This window comes from Gobio gobio (assembly GCF_949357685.1).
Source record: "Gobio gobio genome assembly, chromosome: 14".
NCBI classification, from domain to species: Eukaryota; Metazoa; Chordata; class Actinopteri; order Cypriniformes; family Gobionidae; genus Gobio; species Gobio gobio.
The window spans coordinates 45770865-45791773 of NC_137107.1; the positions used below are offsets into that span (position 1 = coordinate 45770865).

At 38.4% G+C, this 20909-nt stretch overlaps 1 protein-coding gene across 5 annotated transcripts in view; it reads right to left on the bottom strand.

Annotated features, from left to right (window-relative positions):
- The window catches only part of sema4d (sema domain, immunoglobulin domain (Ig), transmembrane domain (TM) and short cytoplasmic domain, (semaphorin) 4D), a 93746-nt gene that overhangs the window by 68445 nt on the left and 4392 nt on the right, over positions 1-20909 (bottom strand). The window contains exon 1 of one of the 5 annotated variants that reach the window (XM_079834878.1): positions 8748-8878. The exons of the other annotated variants lie outside the window; for them this stretch is intronic. The gene's annotated coding sequence lies outside the window, so the exon portion shown is untranslated. Of the gene's footprint in view, positions 1-8747; positions 8879-20909 lie in introns of those variants that run through there. 5 annotated transcript variants of the gene reach the window in all.

The following is a 20909-nucleotide window of genomic DNA, read 5'->3' on the forward strand; positions in this document are numbered from 1 at the left end:
ACTATTCTTTAGAAAATTGCACAAAGTGGTACACAACAATTTCAAAACAGCAGTATGCTACATCGTCACATGAATTTATTTTCATTTAATGAGTAAATAAATAAAGTTATTTAGATATTTAAATGTAATTGGGAAAAAAGGGCAGGCTGATTAAACAATGAGTCTATAAAGAAATAATAAAAGAGATTGTAATAATATTACTTCTGGTTAATTTGTCACACTGGAAATGGAAGGTCAAGTTCAGTGCAAACTTGCTGTAACATTTCATTATTTTCAAGCAATTAAGTGCATCAACAATTCAAATGATTCAGACGGCTTTGCTAATACATTTGGCTCCCAAGAACATTTTGAACTGGTTTTCAGGAGCGAATCAAACCGACTTACGACAGCAATTAGAATCAGTTTTCAGAAGCAAATCAAATCGACTCATGAAAGCAATTTCTCTCCCAAGAGTGGCACGAATTGACTCCCAAGAGCGATACGAAGAGCAATGATACGAAGAGCGATATGAATCGGCTTCCAAGAGCTTCACGAATCATCTCTCAAAAGAATCACGAATCGGCTCGAAACGAATCATGAATCGGCTCACAAGAGCTTCACGAATCGGCTCACAAGAGCTTCAAGAATTATCTCTCAAAAAAAATCACGAATCAGCTCCCAAGAGCTTCACGAATCGGCTGGAAATAAAGCATGAATCGGCTCACAAGAGCTTCACGAATCGGCTCACAAGAGCTTCACGAATCAGACGAATCGGCTCACAAGAGCTTCAAGAATCATCTCTCAAAAGAATCACGAATCAGCTCCCAAGAGCTTCACGAATCGGCTCGAAACGAAGCATGAATCGGCTCACAAGAGCTTCACGAATCGGCTCACAAGAGCTTCACGAATCGGACGAATCGGCTCACAAGAGCATCACGAATCGGCTCACAAGAGCTTCACGAATCGGCTCACAAGAGCTTCACGAATCGGCTCACAAGATCTTCACGAATCGGCTTCCAAGAGCTTCATGAATCGGCTCACAAGAGCTTCACGAATCGGCTCACAAGAGCTTCACGAATCGGCTCACAAGAGCTTCACGAATCGGCTCACAAGAGCTTCACGAATCGGCTTCCAAGAGCTTCACGAATCGGCTCACAAGAGCTTCACGAATCTGCTCGAAAAGAAACATGAATCAGCTTCCAAGAGCAATTTGAACCGCTTTCCAAGAGCGAATCAAATCGACTCACGACAGCAATTCGAAACAACTCCCAAGAGCGTCATAAATCAGCTTTTAAGAGCCATACGAATCAGCTCCCACGAGCGATTTAACCCGACTTTCGAGAGCAGAGCAATTCTTTCCGACTCCCAAGAGCGTCATAAATCAGCTTTTAAGAGCCATACGAATCAGCTCCCACGAGCGATTTAACCCGACTTTCGAGAGCAGAGCAATTATTTCCGACTCCCAAGAGCAATTCAATCTGAATCCTGAGAGAGATTCAATCCGAGTTCATAAATCAGGCATCAGTAATTCTGATTCAAAACAGTTGTCTGATGACCTCGGGACCCAAGTCTAGATTACTTAAATATTGACAGGTGTCAACACTAACCTGCAAATTAACCAATATAATAGCTTTTGTACTTAAAAACCAAATGACGCTAGTGAGAAATCTAATTAAACAAATAGCTTTGTAGACCAACACTGACAAATACCCAGTTATTACAGTTTTTATAGTAACAATTAATATTATATTATGGTGGATACTATGATTACAATGGTAACTTTCACACACACACACGCTCTTGCAAACAAAAGGCACTTGGAGCGAACGACAAGGCTGACACACACTACGGCTGCCTCGCTCTCAGCTAAAGGAGAGAGGGGTTTCCGCCAGCTTGGTGGGGGATTCCATCACCATGGCGACAGCGGAACCCCAGAGAACGAATAGAAAGCGTTCTGGAATCCAGTGAAGTGGAGATAGAACATGAGAGTTCCGATCTCATTAACTGCAGGAATATTAGACTCCATCACCTGCACAACGGGATGAGCGTTTTCATTAGCGAAAAACAGATTAATAGAGACCCTGAAATAGAGCAATACCTTACAGGTTTGTATGTGTTACTACAGTACATAAATTCCCCTCATGCTCAAGTCAAACTTAATATCTGAACAGATCCGAAACGCAACAGGATGATTTGGCAAAACAGATTAAAACTGCAGCACACGGTCACCTTCATCAATTATTCAGTACATCAACAGACCAAGCCAATGAACGAAACCAATACACTAGGAACAGGAAGAAAACTAGATTATTACACAGCCGCTCCAAAGTTTGGGGTTGGCGAGATGTTGTTGAAAGAAGTGTCTTATGCTCACCAAAGCTGCATTTATTTGATCACAAACGGAGTAATAAATACAGTAATATTGTGAAATATTATTACAATTTAAAATAAGTGTTTTCGATGTTAATATATAGTAAAATGTAATTTATTCCTGTGATCAAAGCTGTATTTTCAGCATCATAACCCCAGTCTTTAGTGATCCTTCAGAAATCATTCTGATATGAGGATTTGTGCTCAAGAAACATTTATGATTATTATCAATGTTAAAAACAGCTGTGCTACAGCATATTTTTTGTGAAAACCGGATTCTTTGATTAATATAAAATTCAAGAACGGCATTTATTTGAAATGGAAATCTTTTGTAACATTATATTAATGTCTTTACTGTCACTTTTGATTAATTTAATGCACCCTTGCTGAATAACAGTATTAACCTTTTTCAAATGAAAAATCCTGATGTCTTGAAGACTGACCACAAAGTATTGAATGGAAGTGTAAATATGTATATTCTGAAGAACATTTGTGTGGGATTTTATTGTCTGGCATGTGAAAAATCATAAGTCTGATCATTTTACATTCATGCATTTAGAAGAAAGTGAGGGACAAATCCATTTGTCAAGGAGCCAACAATACTCATAATAAACAATGCCAGGTTTAAAACCAGCTAAATTTAGTGGATAAAATGGCATATTAATTAACAGCATCACTTAATATTTGTCATCTTTTTAATATGTTAAAGTGGTTTTTAATTGGCTCTAGAGGATGCGAGTTGTGACGGGGTCTCAGACCGCCTCGAGGCTGGAGTCTGAGACATCACTGAAGTCCTCTGGGAGACAAACGTATGGCAGTCGTCTAGCCGACTTCTCCTCATTAGGGTTCATGAAACCCACAACACAACCGCACAAAGACGCTAATGATGATAGCCATGCAGACAATCACAGTTTAACATACAGGTACAACCATTGAGGGATTAATTGAGATGATCAAAAACAAAACTCTTGCTCATTTGCATGTGTCAACATCTCCGCTTTGAACCAATGGTTTGGAAACAACGCTAATTTCTATACAGATCCGAATTCCTTCTCACCTCAGAACAATGGCAGCTAATTACCCAAACGTGACGGACGGTTACGACCGCCTCATCAATCCCTGTAGGGTTCTCCCAGACTGCAACGGGCCACTAAAGGTCAAATGCTTATTTCTTTTTTCCTTCAATAAACTGCTTCAGGAATGAAGAGACGCTTGGAATGGAGCATTTATGATACGCAAGCGTTGCAGTCCTGTGGGTTTCCACAATATGGTGTAACGACCCAATTGTTATATTTCCAGAAGTTTCCAATGAGGATATGAAATTCCTCAACAATGATTCCAAGAACCTGAGGTGCTTCAGCCAGGGTATAAATCTGCAAGCAGACGGAAAACACAAGCCATAATCAAATTTTCCCAATAGATCCCATATGCATTGTAAAGGGTTTCTCTCTGAAATATAAATTTAAAGGGGTCATGTCATGAGAACTTAGTTTTTTTTTTACATATAAGAGGTCTTTGTGCCATTGAAATATACTGCAAGTTTCATAGCTCAAAAAGTCTTTTTCATTATAAACAAAGCATTTATTTAATCAAGTTCCAAAACCGGCTGGTTTTGTGGGATCTGTGACGTCACACAGGCAAACACATTTGCATTTGACCGCCTCCAGAGCAAGACATTGACGAATAGTTATACATCATCGCACCGTAGGCCCCGCCCACTGGCATTCAGCCGCTTAACGGATGGCATTTCCCTACACTGGATGTGAGCATCACGTCGCATCGAACGCAACTAGAAGCCATTATTTTCACTGATGCTGTCTACACTGGATCCAGTGTACAGATGTGCGCTTCTGACATACTCCACACGCGAGAGTCTGTCGACTTCAGGACAAATGGAAGAGTGAAAGAACATTCGCTTTCCTGTTTATTTGTGTCTTTTTACATTAGATTAGTAAATAGGTTTATTTAACATGTAGTAGGGATGCATCGAAATTAAAATTCTTGGCCGAAGCCGAATATCGAACGCGGTTTTTCTATTTATTTATTTAGCCCATTTTTTCACCATTGCATAAATTAGCGTTTTTACTATTTTGTCTTGCTTTTAAAATAAATTACAAAAAAAAAAATTACAATTAGAAAATATTTATTTAACACTGAACATTTTTAGCATTCCAGCAGACATTACATTATACAAACAAAGCACAATATAACTTAAAAATATATATATATATTTATATTTGGCCATCTTATCTTAGGCCTATTATGCTGACAGGTATCATAATCAAATCATAATCAAATTTTGTTTGTTTGTTCATGAGAGGTTTTGCAAGCCTGCACACATTTCACATTTTTCCCGGTGGGAGGGTTAAACACCTGCACGTTTTATGCAGTTTTTCCGCAGTTTTGCTCAAAGGCCTTACAGCAGTCGCTCCTCAGTTTCTCTGGCCGCTCTGTGTCTGCGCTCGCTGCGGCTGCCTCCCCATTTCAAAAATGTATTTTGCCTATTAAATGCAAAGTTTTTAATTTCAAAAGCACTTCTAAATTAAGTTCATATTTCCAACAAATGAAATTCTGAGCCAAAATAAGTACGAAGTGGTGCTCAAGTAGGCTATACGGCGCTTTCCTTACCATTAATGCTTAATAACACTCCTATGTCTCCGATGCGGTGGCCGGGATATAAACCTACCAACATCCGTGGCATAATTTTTGGAATGACTTATTGAATATTGCTGAACTACTGCACAGTGTTTCAAACGATTGGAAAATTCTGAACAAAGACTTCGTTTTGGTGAGTGATTCGTTAAATGTCTCAAACATGACTGTTGCAGCTCGGCAAGTTCTCTCATGTGAGATGTTATGCGCACACACTGAATTTGGCTTCTCAGCGAGCGCTAAAGTTGTTTTTCTTCTGCATTAGCCTATGTTTTAAAGATTTTTTGTGGCTCTAACCAAAGTAAACTTTTTGTTGCTTTTAAAAACGTTTTTTGTTAAAATGTTATAAAGAAACTGAAATTTTTTCACTTAGTTGTAAATTGAGAACTGTTTTCTTAATGATTGTTCTTTGCGATTGTATATATGGCTTACCATGTTTCATTCAGAGCTTGTTAATCTTGAATATAACTTTGTTAATAAAATAAAAGTATTGAAAGAAATCTTCATAATCATTTTTAATATGGCAATACTGTCAAACAGATATTCTAACTAAAAACAAAACACATATTAGCTCCAATTTTGGTTAAAATGTAAAGTTCATGTATTTGCACAGCAGGATAATTAGTTACCAAAAATGTATGTTAAGAATCGTTTTGGGAATCGGATCGTTACTCCCAGAATCGGAATCGTGGGTGCTTAGACAATTCATCAGAACAGTGTCTGCAAACAGCCATTTCTGCGTCTTTCTCGGACACTTTAAAGCCTTCTTCAAGCCTCGCTTATAGGGGGCGCGCGGCAAAAATGCCAAGAGTGCCAAGCGGACGAGGCGCGCGTGCAGTCAGCGGAGGCTCGCGCTGCGGAGCCAGACGAAAGTATAAACAAAGCTTAATGCTTCCACACTTCCGACATGTGCTGCATTTAGAAGCGGGCGCGCCTCTCTCACACGCAATGGTTGTTATATTTGATCGCGTAATCAAAAACCTCATTGTTCTGTAAAAGGAATTTAGTCTTTTCACTTATTCGGCCGAATAATTTAGGTTGCCGAACATTCGGTGCATCCCTAACATGTAGTAATAAATACTACAGCAATCGAAAAATCAAATATAAAAATAATACAATGCCTTATTTAGTCAAGAGCAGTGAGTGCTAGGGCTGTCAAATACAAAAAATTCGAATTTCGAATATTCGTCGAATTTACCAAAAAAAAAAATGCACATTCGCAATGCTAAACAGTGCATTAAAATTTTTGGTAGAGGCCCGCGAGACATGGCGGTGACGGAACTGATGCTGGTTTGTTTATCCAGTACAGCGGTGCGGCTGTGGTGTTCATTTGAAAAAGGCGGAAAAAACAGTTAGGACTCGGAGTCAGAGAGAAAATGGCCAACGGTGTATTCAGTCAGACACAGAGCAGTGCAGAAGAAGGCACTCAGGGCTTTGGAGCATGAGATGGATATAAATAAAAGAGAAGATACGCTATACCGGCTGACGAAAATCCTCTCAGTTGGTGGCAAAATCATGCAGTATAGCGTTAAATATATCCACATATTGCTCAGCTGGCAAAGACATACTTGATCTTACCTCAGCAAAAAACGCTCCGCACTCGCTGCAGGTCAAGTTGACCGTTTGGTGTCTTTCACCAACAATATGTAGATGTTTAGTGAGTGGAAATGGATTGTTTCTGAATGTCCGTTTGCTATTTTGTGTTCACATCACGTTGTCTGTTGAAGCGTTTTCTCAGGTCACTGATGCACTTCCAGTTTTATGCACTTTTGTTACCTAATTTTCCTTACATGGTCATTAATGAAATTATATTTCATTTAATTAGGGTGCTTTCACACTAGCAGTTTTGGTGCGCACCCGGGTTCGATTGACGTCAGAGTTCGGTACGTTTGGATGATGTGAACACGGTCTTCCGAACTCGGGTGCACACCCACGAACCGTACCAGAGTCCGCTTAAAAAGGGTGGTCTGGGGTACGGTTCATGTGAACTCCGGTACGGTTCGCTACTGATGTGAACGCAATCGTACTAAATCGCGGAAGTGAACCGCTATTAATGACGTATGATTTGATAAAAATGTGTGTTTGTGTGTGTTTCACTCATTTTCCTGACGAGCGTGACTGACATACTGCAAGCAGAGAGCTGTAAACCTCATTTCTGCTCGTCTTCAGCATTCTTTAGAGCATTGCAGTACATTTGCGGCAAATGGACGCAAGTGCCATTACGTACTGAAGCTTTAGAAACAAAACCAACGGTTAAAAAACAAAAATATAAAAGTGAGGTGAGCAACGCTATGCATTTTGCCGCCTTCACGCTCGCTGTCGTTACTAAGCAACCGGGTAAACAGCTTCTGCTTTGATGACGCAAACGTACCCCGGTTCGGATCCAAATAATATAATATGAAGACAGTCCAGCAGGGGGAGGGGGGAGCAATCGAACTCGGGTTCAGTCCAGGCAATTGAACCAAGTGTGAAAGCACCCTAACAATTGTTTGAAATGTTAATGCACTTTAAAAAGTGAATGTCATTTCATTTCAATAAAAGACGCAATGATTGATTTGGTTCACATTTGCTTGTTGCGCTTGATTGCGCCCTCTTGTGGGCATGGGATACAATACAGTACTTTTCCCCTCTAAAATTAAGTATTGCCTTTAGAATTCGAAGATAATTCGAATTTTGATAATATTTAAGAAAGAATTTCGAATTTAGCTTTTCAGCCATTTTGACAGCCCTAGTGGGTGCTTTTCTCTTTGTCTTTTGTTTTATTCACATTAATGACAAAGATGGCAGCAGGTTTATTAGGCTGCTGTCACTTTAAGACTGAATGCACAGATATTTTGTTGGTCAAAGTATCACTATTATGTGATCAAACCTCTAATCTGCGCATCATCCTGCAGCGTTTGTGCTTCAGACATGAATTCTGTTGACTAAAGTTTGCTAGTGGTCAATATTATTTTAATTATGGGCATTGGCTGATGAGTTTCTCTGTTTGGCTGATGTGTCAGGAGCGGGACTTTCATTTTGACACCAAACACACACATACAGTGTCCATTCTGAAGGGATGCATGAGCCCCTTTGCTTTAAAATCGGACAGATGTGTCTTGAAAAACGTTGTGTGTGTGTGTGTGTGTGTGTGTGCTTTGATCTCGAAATGCTGCTACGGGAGGCTCTCACACACACGCCAAACAGACAAACTCACATCCGAAGAGGGAAAACACTGATTACAGTGGAGGTTTAAATATGCATTTGATCACGGCTGAAGGAGACGCACGGACACGTGCCAACAGCCACAACTAAACTACAGATTTCACAGACAATACAAGAAGACTAGATATCTTCACGTTGCAAGTTTTCTGCAAAGCTTTCTAGATCAATGTTAGGCTTTTGCAGGTTTTGATTGATATGGAATTTGAGGAATCGTGAATGTGCATATGGGATATGCATCTTATTATTATATAATAATCTTCAATATGAGCAATTGTAATAGAGATGCTACAGCAGCATACAAAAGAGACACACTTTAAAATCAAAACCTACACCTAAACAACCAACAGAACCATTTAATAACATCAAAAAAGGAACGCACCAAGTGTCTGTAAAGACGCTCCGAAGCTCAGAGAAAACAACCACAAAATCCACAAAGATGCAAAAAACAGAACCTATAAACTGTGCATTCCTCAACTGATCTATATGTTAATATATGCATCCAATAACGTCCAAAAAATGCAACAAACGTTAGTCAAACTCACCAAGTGCCGGTCAGATGCTCTGAAGCTCAGGGAAGACAACCACAAAATCCACAAAGATGCCAAAAAAAACAAGAGAGAATCATTTCAGAGTGTCTGCTGGACTCATACGTGTCTGTTTCCTTTCAGACGCGTGTATAATTTAGAGTAAATCTGCAATTTTCTGGGTGTCATAAAGGTTGATGTTCTGTCTGGCTGTGGAGGTCTGAACACGAACAAACAGAGATGAGAAGATATTCAAACCTCCCCCTTTCCCTCTCTCTCTCTCTCTCTCTCTCTCTCTCTCTCTCTTTCTCTGAATGTCAAAATCCATGCCAAAAACCCTCCCAAATCAAGACGGTTTAACCTCAACACCAACCCTGTCAAAGCAACAATTAAATATTAATGTCAGATGTTTGAAGCGCTGCTGTGACAGGTGCAAAACAATAACGGCAGATCAGCTGGTGCAACTGCATGCATTCATGTGTGTGTGTGTGCGACGCGTGCATCGCCAAGCACACTCGAGATCGCTGACAGCAGAATATAATCAATGCACAGAGGGGGCTGGGTCAGTGTGTGAGTCTTCCATTGTTTACAGGGTCATAGTGTGTCCATAATGCACCGAGACGGACCACTGGGCTCTTCACCAGGGTTGGGAAGAGTTCTGCTTTCAAGCTGATCCACACTTATCGCATTTCCATCCTACATTTAACCAACCACACAAGGGACGACAACTGAGCAGAACGAAAAAAACTTCAGATCTCACAAACTGCTCTGGGGGGATTTAGCAATTGCCTATCAATCACGAGTGTGAAGACCATGTGAAGCATGTGCACAGTCATCAGATGATCTGCATTTGCAAGCTAAGTGTGCACATCAGCAGAGCACGGTGGTGTTTTGATTAGAGATGCACAATATCATCATCGCATTTTTTAATTATTCATATCTGAAGCAGATATCGGCACTTTTTCTTTCAATTCATACAGTATGGCTAGTTATAGAAAATGACCTATAATAAATTACCTATGGAAAAGCTCTGTAAAAATGAATTGACGCATATAAAGACGTTCAATGTAAATATGTCCCCCCCCCCCCCCATAATACAATTATTTTTAATATAATACACATAGGGATGAAACCGTGTGGAAATTTCACATCACTATTATAGTGACCCAAATTATCACGGTTATCAATATTATCACGGTTTTGTTCAAATGAGAAGAAAGTGTTCAAAAAGAACAGATGCACAAAGTTTTATATTTGAAAATCAACAAACAATAAATAAATCAAGCAGCTCTATGCACTTTCTATTTTGAAAAGGATTCTATTCTGTGGGATTTCCTTCCTTATGATGGCCGTCGTCAATAGCAACACATAACGCATAAATAATAATAATAATTTGGTGTAAATATAATATTCTCATCAGTGTTCTATCAGCTATGACGCATTTAAATCTAGCATATTGTGTGTAAGAGCCCAAACAGTATCTAGGGCCCTATGAAATCCGTTTTATTTTTTCCCAAATTCCGTTTTAATTTTTGCTAATTCCTTTTTTTTTCCGTTTTTTTATTTTTGGGAATACATTTTTTTTTTTACCCTTAACTGTTATTTTAGTCGTAAAAAGAGTGTGTTTTTAATGTTAATATAATAGAACATAAAACATAAAATAGGAATGACCTTAAATTTATTGAGGTAACAAACATCACATTTACTTTTCAGGACAAATACTGCAACATAACACTCTAAGCACTTCAAGTCACAACTAAATATTAGTGCTGTGAATTGATAATTAAAAAAATAATAATTAATCGCATTTTTTCTGTAATTAATCATGATTAATTGCAATTAAAAACAGTGGAGTTTTTAATATTTTGATATTGTAATAATTTCAGTTACTCTCCAAATTAATTTAGTAACAATTTAAAGATACCATATTTTAAATATGTGTTGTAATGGCATCTTTTTATGAATGAAGGCCAGTATCACTGATATTAATGTCTATATGAAACATTAATGACGTTATTACAGTATAACTGAAAGCTACCAATTTCAACATTTATTAGGCTTTAAAAAATAACTTTTAATTTAATTGAACTTAAAACAATATTTAGATAAACCCATTATAATAAATGTTATATTTACCTGTGGCCTTCCCTGTCAGACATAGTCTACACAGAAATTGAATAAAGTTATCAACACCTTTCTTAGCTGCATAAATAATAAGTGAAATATAGATGAATCAGCATTAAAGCTACAATCTTCTCTGTTCCCGTTGTTCTTTGAACATTAATGACAGACATCATCAGTGCTACTGTCACTTTAAGATCTACCTCAGCCAAACATGATGTGGAACATCCCTGCGAGGGAGTTGCTCGGCTCGGTACTGAGGGCTTAGCGTGGAGTTTCTTAACTTTTCCGCCGACGAAAGCAGAGCCGCGGGGAGCCGCTTCGCCATACTTTCATTGTTTTGAAGGGGGAGCTGAAATGACGGGAGGGGTTGTGTTGCCCAGATTTGCTTCCCCCGGTCTGCATTTTCCCCAGACATTCGTTCTTCTCCCACACAAAACCGCATTTCATTCCAAATATGTCAAATTCCGGGAAATTCCGCGTTAACAATAGATTCCGCGTTAATATGCCAATTCCGCAATTCCGTCTGCGATTCGGTGATCGCGGAAATCATAGGGCCCTAAGTATCCTAGTGAAATATAGCATATATGCGCATCATACCTGACACCTAGATGAACACTTTAAAGTCAGTTTTATAACTGTAAGTCATTCTCTTCAATATCATAAGAAACGTGTATATTAATGCCGTATGTAACTTTAGAGACGGTCCCTAAATTTGTGAATCTCGAACGTCAAGCCGACTTTATGCCAGTCATATCAGATGCGCTGTGGTTCTGCTGTGTTTGTTTAAAACTATTTTCTCTGCTGAAATAGAACAAAAACAGTCAATCACTGTATGATGAATGAATCTCCATCGCACGTTTATCTCTGCTTTGAGTGCAGATTTCAGTGAGTGAGAGCCGCTCTGAACAAAACTCTGGCTAATCTGAACGCCTCTGATTATTAGACATTGCATTCATAAACTCAATAGCAACACGTGTGATTGGTTATAATGCGCAACGCAATTATAACAGATGGCTTTTGAGAAGACTATAATAAGTTCAATTGTTAATGACAAGCCCTGATTATTATCCCTTTAATGTCACCCTAGTCTTGTCTGAACTTGTTCGTTCGTCTTTGGCTCAAGCTTCACGTTATTATTTCCCAGAGGTAGTTTTGGTATTGAGGTCAAAGTCCACTTGAAGTGTTTCCCCCTATTACAGCGACTTTCTTCTGGACCACATCTCAGATTTGGTCCTTTTAGAAGGCTGAAAATCTCCCGGCTGTCCCTGCCATCTGCCATCTCTTCTGATTGATTGATTGATTGATTGAGTGTTTTATTTGAACATGTTAAAAAAAATAAAAAAAATAAGAATAACAGGAAGAGAATATGTATGTACCTAAATCATAAATTCCTACATACTTACAATATAATTAAAAATACCAAATAAAAAAAGAACATACACTTCTCTATACACACTTCCAAAATTAGTATAAAGAATTAAGTACTTCAAATAGAAATAACAAAACAATTCAATTCTCATTCAAGAGTCTGCCTGCACCAGACTGACACTGACTGGACAGGATTTACCTCAAGTTTTCAAAATCGTGATAAATCACACATGGTTTTAAATGATAATTACATTTTAAACGATATTACTTTTACATTTTATCGTGGTTTATCGTGAAACCGATAATCGTTCCATCCCTAATAATACATGACCTTTTTTATGCATTTTATTGAAAAACAAGTTAATAATTGTTTATCAAATTTCTATATCACGCATCCCAATAGATTTGATCAAATTCTTAGGCTTTTTAATTGCAAAGATTTTCACGTTGCTTTACATCAGAACATTCGGGGACATTATAAAGGAATGACAAATAGTCTTGCACTGAAAAATGAGCCTGTACTTTCGTTTAACTGTGATTCTCATCTACACACCAATCATTTTCCAAATTTAATAAGCTTGTCTTTCTTTGTACCTGCTGGCTCGGTTTGATTTAATAACTTCTCTCTGCGAAACTACCGTTCTGGAAGAACGAGCACAGATCGTTAATCAGTTCCCAGTTTTGATTTTAAAGGGACTGGTGTACCATTGAAACGACATCAGCTCTGAAAAAAAAAAACAAGCCTCCAAACAAAACACATCTAATTGATAAGTATAAAGCTGCAAAGATAGAGAACTGTGTTAGTTTACAAAAGGGTGATATTCTGTTATGAATGGACTGGGAAGCTTTGCACATCACAAAAGAGCAAGAAAATCCAGTTTTTTTTCAATGCAAATGCAAATATGCATTAACAAGTTCATGTTAAAGGGTCCCTATTATGCTTTTTCTAATATTACCTTCCATGCAGTGTGTAATGCAGCTGTTTGTGCAGGTAAAAGGTCTGCAAAGTTTTAAAGATCAAAGTGCACAACAAATAATTGTCTCACAGCAGACTGGGCCACCTGACCAATCAGAGCAGAGTAGACCAATCACAGCAGACTGGGCCAACTGACCAATCAGAGCAGAGTAGACCAATCACAACAGACTGGGCCACCTGACCAATCAGAGCAGAGTAGACCAATCACAGCAGACTGGGCCACCTGACCAATCAGAGCAGAGTAGACCAATCACAACAGACTGGGCCACTTGACCAATCAGAGCAGAGTAGACCAATCACAGCAGACTGGGCCACCTGGCCAATCAGAGCAGAGTAGACCAATCACAGCAGACTGGGCCACCTGGCCAATCAGAGCAGAGTAGACCAATCACAACAGACTGGGCCACTTGACCAATCAGAGCAGAGTAGGCTTGTAGAAAGGCGGGGTTTAGAGAGACTGAGAAAAGAGCTGATGCTGCAACGTATATTATGAGAAAGTGTTTTTTGACCTTGGATGCACGTAAAGGAATCTTTAAAACAGCAGAATAGGGGCACTTTAAGGATGTTGCCCTGAACATTTGAAAACACTGGATAATGTTACACTGTAACTCTAAAGAACACCGTGAACCCTGAGCAGGCCTGAATGACCATGAGTCAGTGCACTACTAGGGTAGATGTTGTTTGTATTTTGTTCCCATGAGGAGTGTTCAAGTGTGTGTTTACGGTGACAACATCACAAATGGTTTAACTGTTTACCACCACCCCCATCTGAGAGAGTCACAGGATTCTCATATCATATGATGGAAAACAGGTCTTTTCAAATAAGACTTTAATCTACTTTGTACACACACTCTAACATTCACAATTCAAGGGTGCTTTCACATCTCTAGTTGGGTTCATTTGGTCCGAACCAAGGGCAAACAATTATACATTGTAGCTTTTTTCAGCTTTTTTGGTTCCTTTTCACACCACACTGATTGCTTTGGTCCGAACCAGTTGAAACGGAAAAAAATGCAGTCACATGACAACATCCACATCCCTCATTGGCCATGGCGTATTTTCTAAACTGCGTCTGCGCGGGCTGGTTTTGTCCCTTGCCATAATCGATTACATTGTTTGTATACACCACAATATGCAAACAATACATTTCTATAATGAAGCGCGGATGCGGCTTGAAAACAACGTTCTAATGCACTGCAAACTTCAAGCGAAGATCACGCTGTTGTTGGGAGTTTTCGAAAGTTGGGACCTAATATGGGCCTCATTTGGACCTCGCTACTTCAAGATTGTCTGCGATCTGCCATGCTAAAGTGCAAACTGCCAACAAACACTTCCTCATCCCATAATGCACAGCACAGCTGACTACGGCAGCTGGTTTAGTCCAAAAATGATCAGTACTTTTTGCAGTTGGTTCTGTCCGAGGTCGGATCCCGTTCTCACCACAAACGACCCGCTCCAGAGTTGGTTTGAAAGTGTACCGAGGCCACCCCTTCAAGGAGCTCTCGTACGCTTGTTTGGTCTGCTTTTGGTGCGCACCCGAGTGCGATTGCTGCTTTCACACCTGACCAAACGAACCGCACCAAAGGGGAAAACCAACTCTAGTACGATTCAACCAAACTAAATGAGGCAGGTGTGAAAGCACACTGGTGCTGCTAAAAGGACAACAAATCAATTATATTTAGGGATGCACCGATCCACATTTTTTCACTTCCGATCCGATCCCGATACCTGAATTTGGATATCGGCCGATACCGATACTATTCCGATACCAGAGCTGTGTTTGCTTTAATATTATTATTATCATTATTGTTGATTTTATATGATGCTGAAATAAACTCCACTCAACGGGCAAGTATGATATGTACGTATTAGGGATGAAACGGTATGGATATTTCACATCACGATAGTAGTGACCCAAATTATCACGGTTATCAATTTATATTTGAAAATCAACAAACAAAAAATAAATCAAGCAGCTCTATGCACTTTTTTAAGCTAGATTCTGTGGGATTTCCTTCCTTATAATGGCCGTCGTCAATGGCAACGCATAATGCATAAATCTCTAATATTATCTCTGTAAATATATTTTCAAGCAATATTCTCAGTGTTCTATCAGCTATGATACATTTAAATCTAGCATATTTTGTGTAAGAGCCCAAACAGTATCCTAGTGAAATAAAGCATATATTTTCATTTGATTTGACAGTTTATTTTATTAAATATCAAATCCAAAAGGTGTGCATCATACCTGACACCTAGATGAACACTTTACAGTCAGTTTTATGACTAAGTCATTCTCTTCAAATGTCATTTAAGTTAGAAACGTGTATAACGTTACCAATGTTTTATGTAACTTTAGAGACGGTCCCTAAATTCACGAACGTCAAGCCGACTTTATGCCAGTCATATCAGATGCGCTGTGGTTCTGCTGTGCTTGTTTGAAACTATTTTCGGTGCTGAATATAACAAAAACAGTCCAGCACTGTATGATGAATGAATCTCCTGCGTACATCGCACGTTTATCTCTGCTTTGAGTGTAGATTTCAGTGAGCCGAGAGCCGCTCTGAACAAAACTCCGCTAATCTGACCGCCTCTGATTATTATATTCATAAACTCAATGGGAACATGTGTGATTGGTTATTATGCGCAATGCGATTATAAGAGATGGCTTTTGAGAAGACCATAATAAGTTCAAAGTGGCTAGTGTGAGTGTTACACGCCACAGCCGAAATACACACGCAGATGGCGATTGTTAATGTCAAGCCCTGATTATTATCTCTTAAATGTCACCCTAGTCTTGTCTGAACTTGTCTGCTTTTTTAAATGTTTGATTGCGTTCGTTGTGTTGTACGACGCGAGGGAGCTTCCACCTCTCTGAATTGCGGTTTTGCAAACATTTTCTTGCTCTTCTGTGCTTCCAGTGTGAAGTATTTCCACTCTGCTGACATGTTGGCTAGCCACAATGCTATCCTGCTATCTGGCTGCAAACTGCGGAATGGATTTCCTGAGCGGGGCGTGTCTCATAACTCTGTGTCTCATTGAGCCGCGCCTCCGTTCAGGAAATCCATTCCATAGTTTGCAGCCAGCTAGCAGACAAGCCGGCGGGAATCACTTTTGGAGTCATTTCAGCAGACAACGTTAAAGCGCAGACATGGCTCATGGATATCGGATTTCTCCGCAGGTTGGATCGGGAAAATACGATACGTGAATTAAGCTGGTATCGGTCCCGATACCGATACTGGATTGGATCGGCCCCATCCCTAATTATATTAATACAAATTGTACCAATAAAATGTTTGTTTTTGTGCACAAATATTATTCTCGTGGCTTCATAACATTAAGGTCGAGCCACTGGAGTCACATGGACCATTTTAACAATGTCTTTACCTTTCTGGACCTTGAAAGTGTTCATTAAACTGCTGTCTATGGAGGGGTCAGAGAGCTCTCAGATTTCATCAGAAAGATCTTCATTTGTGTTCTGAAGATGAACGGGTTTGAAAGGTAAGAAATTAACTAACCATTTAATCACGATCACGACACATTTGAATGTAGATCAATGAAAGTAAGCGCAAATGAGATTTGAGAGCTGTAGTTTGGAATAGAGCTCGCAAGTTGAGAAGGTCAGAGAGAGGGCGGAAAATGATCATGTTAAACTAAATTACGACTGTCTTGGTGCAAGAGAACTTGACTGGCTTCAGGGAGAAAAGTCAAATGCTACAGACACGTAGAATATACGGCCTCTTGAACACAATATGATTTGGACAAGCCCACTTTTAAAGCGCTGACCGCTCTCTCCTCCACATAACTTGTTTGTTTCTCTTCAAACACTCCCTTCAGAAATATTTCATCTCATTAAATTCTTGTTCGACTCCCTAAACAACACAGAAAACATGACATAAAACCATTAATCAAATTGAGAAAGAGTCGATGCTACATGGACCAACACTGCTGTAAATGCAAATGGGGAATAATCATTATGGTTTCCCAGGAAAGAATTTGCTGGCATTAGAGTTATCTGGTCTAAAACGACACCCGTGTCTGATAACTCGTGGCACGCAAGAGAACTCAAGTCAATCCAGCACAATGAGTCCTTTCAGCACGGGGACGCTTCAAAACAGCCTTCCCATCAGCCAATAAATCGATTATCTCTGGAATGAGCCGGTTTTAGTTATCGGAGATTAAAAACGACCAACCCACACGAGTCTTGTGACCCGACACAACCTGACTTTCCACGAGAGTCAACTTGAAATACAAACTTTTGTTTCTGGTTTCATTGTGAATGATTCATTAATGCATTTTGTTATGAACGAAACAAAATATTTGTCTTCATATTATCTCATCAAATGACTGATTAGCTCATGGACCTCTTATTTAAATTATTTAAATAATGTTACAAAAGATTTCTATTTCAAATAAATTCTGTTCTTTTGAACTTTATATTCATAAAAATCCTGAAAAATATGAAACACTACAACTGTTTTCAACACTGATAATAATAAGAAATGTTCATCATATCAGAATGATTTCTGAAGTATCGTGTGATACTGAAGACTGGAGTAATGATGCTGAAAATACAGCTTTGATCACAGGAATACATTTTTATCTATTTATTTATTTATCCTTTATTTTACCAGGAAATAATCCAATTGATTACCGGGGAGTCCAGGCCAAAATGGCAGCACAAAGTAATCACAAAAAAATTTAATAAATCCAAAAGACACACAAAACGAGAAATACAAAATACAAAAAGTCCTGTCCAGCACTCATATATATATACAGGGTTTTTCCTGCATTGAAAATTTTTTGGCGGCCGCCAAGACAAATTTTTGGCCCGCCACAGCCTTATTTGATGAGTTATTGTGATTTATGAGTGTACAATAGATGACTGTTGCACGTGTGATATGGCAGTGTTAAATGAGTGACAGAGAACGAGCAGAGAGCTCCTCCCCCGCGCGACCGCTCTCTCTTTCTGTCGATGTCTTCTCATATTTCACATATTGGTTCATATTTCACATATTAATCAAAATCAAAAGGTCGGAAGACCGAATCCATGTTGCACGTGCCGCATTCGGATATTTTTTTTCCTTTCCTTTTTTAACCCTAACCCGCTGAGTGTGAACTGCGCTCAAAAAACATTGACTTTTCTCTGACCAGCTGACATAAAAAAACTTTTATGAAGTGTATTCTGTATTGACAAATCTTTCGCGATGTTCAAACAGACGGGATTCGCACACAACGTCTGCTAATGTACGATTCGCGAACCAATGACTCCTTTGAATCGAATCATTTTAGCGACTGGTTAGAACAACTGATCCGTCCCACACTGAACGAACGAATCAGTTTATTAATTTACTCAGAACATCTGAAACGAGAACACAAGTGTGCTTACCCCATTTAGCAAGAGTGGATAGTAGGAATTAGTTTAATCATCCACAGTCATTCAGCTTATTTATGTTGACAATGTGCAGTGAAATATAATTTAGTGTAGACTGGAGTTAGGTGAGACCAGAACAAAGTTGTTAGCTAGCTGATAATTTTACAAAATTGTATATGGTAGAAAATTAGGCTATTTGTACATTTTTTAATGCTACTTTTTAATATTGATATGATTATACCAAAACAATTATCAGTAAAAAGTGTAAAAAATGAGTATCAAAAGAAACAAACATCAAGGTAGAGATCATACATAATATCAGATGTCAAAATAAGATAAGCAAAAATTACAAACGGTTTCTTTGCATTTATTTTAAATGTATTGTCAGTATTGCGCTCACAGATCACGTGGGTAGGGTACTTTTTTACTGTGTGTGTGGATGACCATGTCTGTCAGACACCACCGAAGACCATTTTTGACCCAGGAAAAACCCTGATATAAATATATAAATAAACATAAAATTATGTAAAACATGAACATGATTTTTTCAAATAAACCTCCAAAAGGTTTCTAGAAATATTTAAAGATGGGAGCACTTCTAGCATCAAAAAACTCTGCATTTCATTCCATAGCCTAGGAGCGTCCGAGAAAAAGGCAGTTTTGCCAAATTCAGAATACCATCTAGGCACAATTAAAAGTAACATTTACATTTTACAATATATTCACATAGAACACAGTTATTTGAAATTATAGTATTTCAGAATATTACCGTATTTTTACTGTATCTTTTATCAAATAAAGCAGCCTTGGTGAGCAGAGACTTTTGAATGGTTGTAGTACAGTATATTCCATTACACTGTAAAATAAAAAATTACTGTAATTTTAACTGTAAAAGACTGTAAAAATGCAACATTTAATTGGTTAACAGCAGGTTCCGGTACTATAAATATGGTGTAAAACATCCAGCCATACATTTTTTGTATTTCTACAGTAAAATACTGTTAAATATAAAATTTGTATTCATTATTTACAGTAAAAAACTGTACTTTGAATTTCCTGTGTGGCACTTCACATTTGATGATTTTTAATTGCATTAATTATTTTTCTTAGTTTTTTTTTGTTATCAATTGTACACATGCTGTTGAATATACCAGTTTGAAATTATTATAATAAATTTTTTTGTAAATTACAGCTTTAAACTGTAAAATTTACATGTTGTTCTGTAAATAATATGTTTACATTTTTACTGTATTTCATGGCTAACCACAGCTGACAGTTTTTTATCTTCTGTAAACACAACAGAATTTGTTTTACAGAGAACATATATTTTGCAATAATAGCTACAAGTAACTTCATGATATCTATGTATAAACATACTTGAAAAGATTTTAAGTTGAAGTACTTAAAGATATATTGGCCGATAAAATCTAAATCCAGATTTTTATTTAATTTTTGAGAGCCTGATTACAATATTTCAGTTTTTACAGTTTTCTTTTTGAAGGGATTCCAATCATATTTCAAGCAATTCAAACCCTTCATGGTGAACAGTGTCTCGGCAGACGGAAATAATACATCATTTATCGGTTTTAAGATATTTGACAAATTCTCTTATCGGACCGATGACGATAACATTAAAACGGATCATATATCGGCTGATACCGATATGGTAGCCGTTATATCGTACATTCCAAGTTTTTTTTTACACAAATAAAATGACAAAAACACATAAAAATAACTAAACTTTAAGTAAAATGAACTGTGAAACCAGAAAATACAAAAATAGAACCCAATTCAAAATATTAATAGACATTATAATAGTATATAAGCATTGCTCATAACAACACATCTTTAAGTTTGCAAGGCAAACAAATGCATGTGCATGACAATAAAGGCAAGATGCAGTGACAACACAACTGGACCGTAACGCTCTCACTGGCCTCGGGGCATCATTAACATTCAGTCCTGTTATCGATTACCAAGCATTGCTTATCACTGTGTGTTTTCAAGAAAAGAACTATAAACAGCAGCTATCTGAAGAAACCCTGAGGCTGATCGGAGACCTGTGCAGGTGTTGGGGGCAACATAAACTAGCCTGTGGTCAGATTAGAGGGGTAATTAGTACCCAGAGCGGTAACAGAATAAGGGCGTCCTCCTATCAGTCCAGATCCTTCTCTCCACACTCCTCTGGGAGATGGAGGGATGGTTGGCAGAGGGACACAAAGCACGACTGTGTTCGGCTCACAAACTCAAGAGTGGCACTTTTGTGCGGTTTCTTAGAGCGAAGGAACATTATGTGCCGTGGACGAGTCTTTTTCAGCATCCACAATGTGGACGGGGC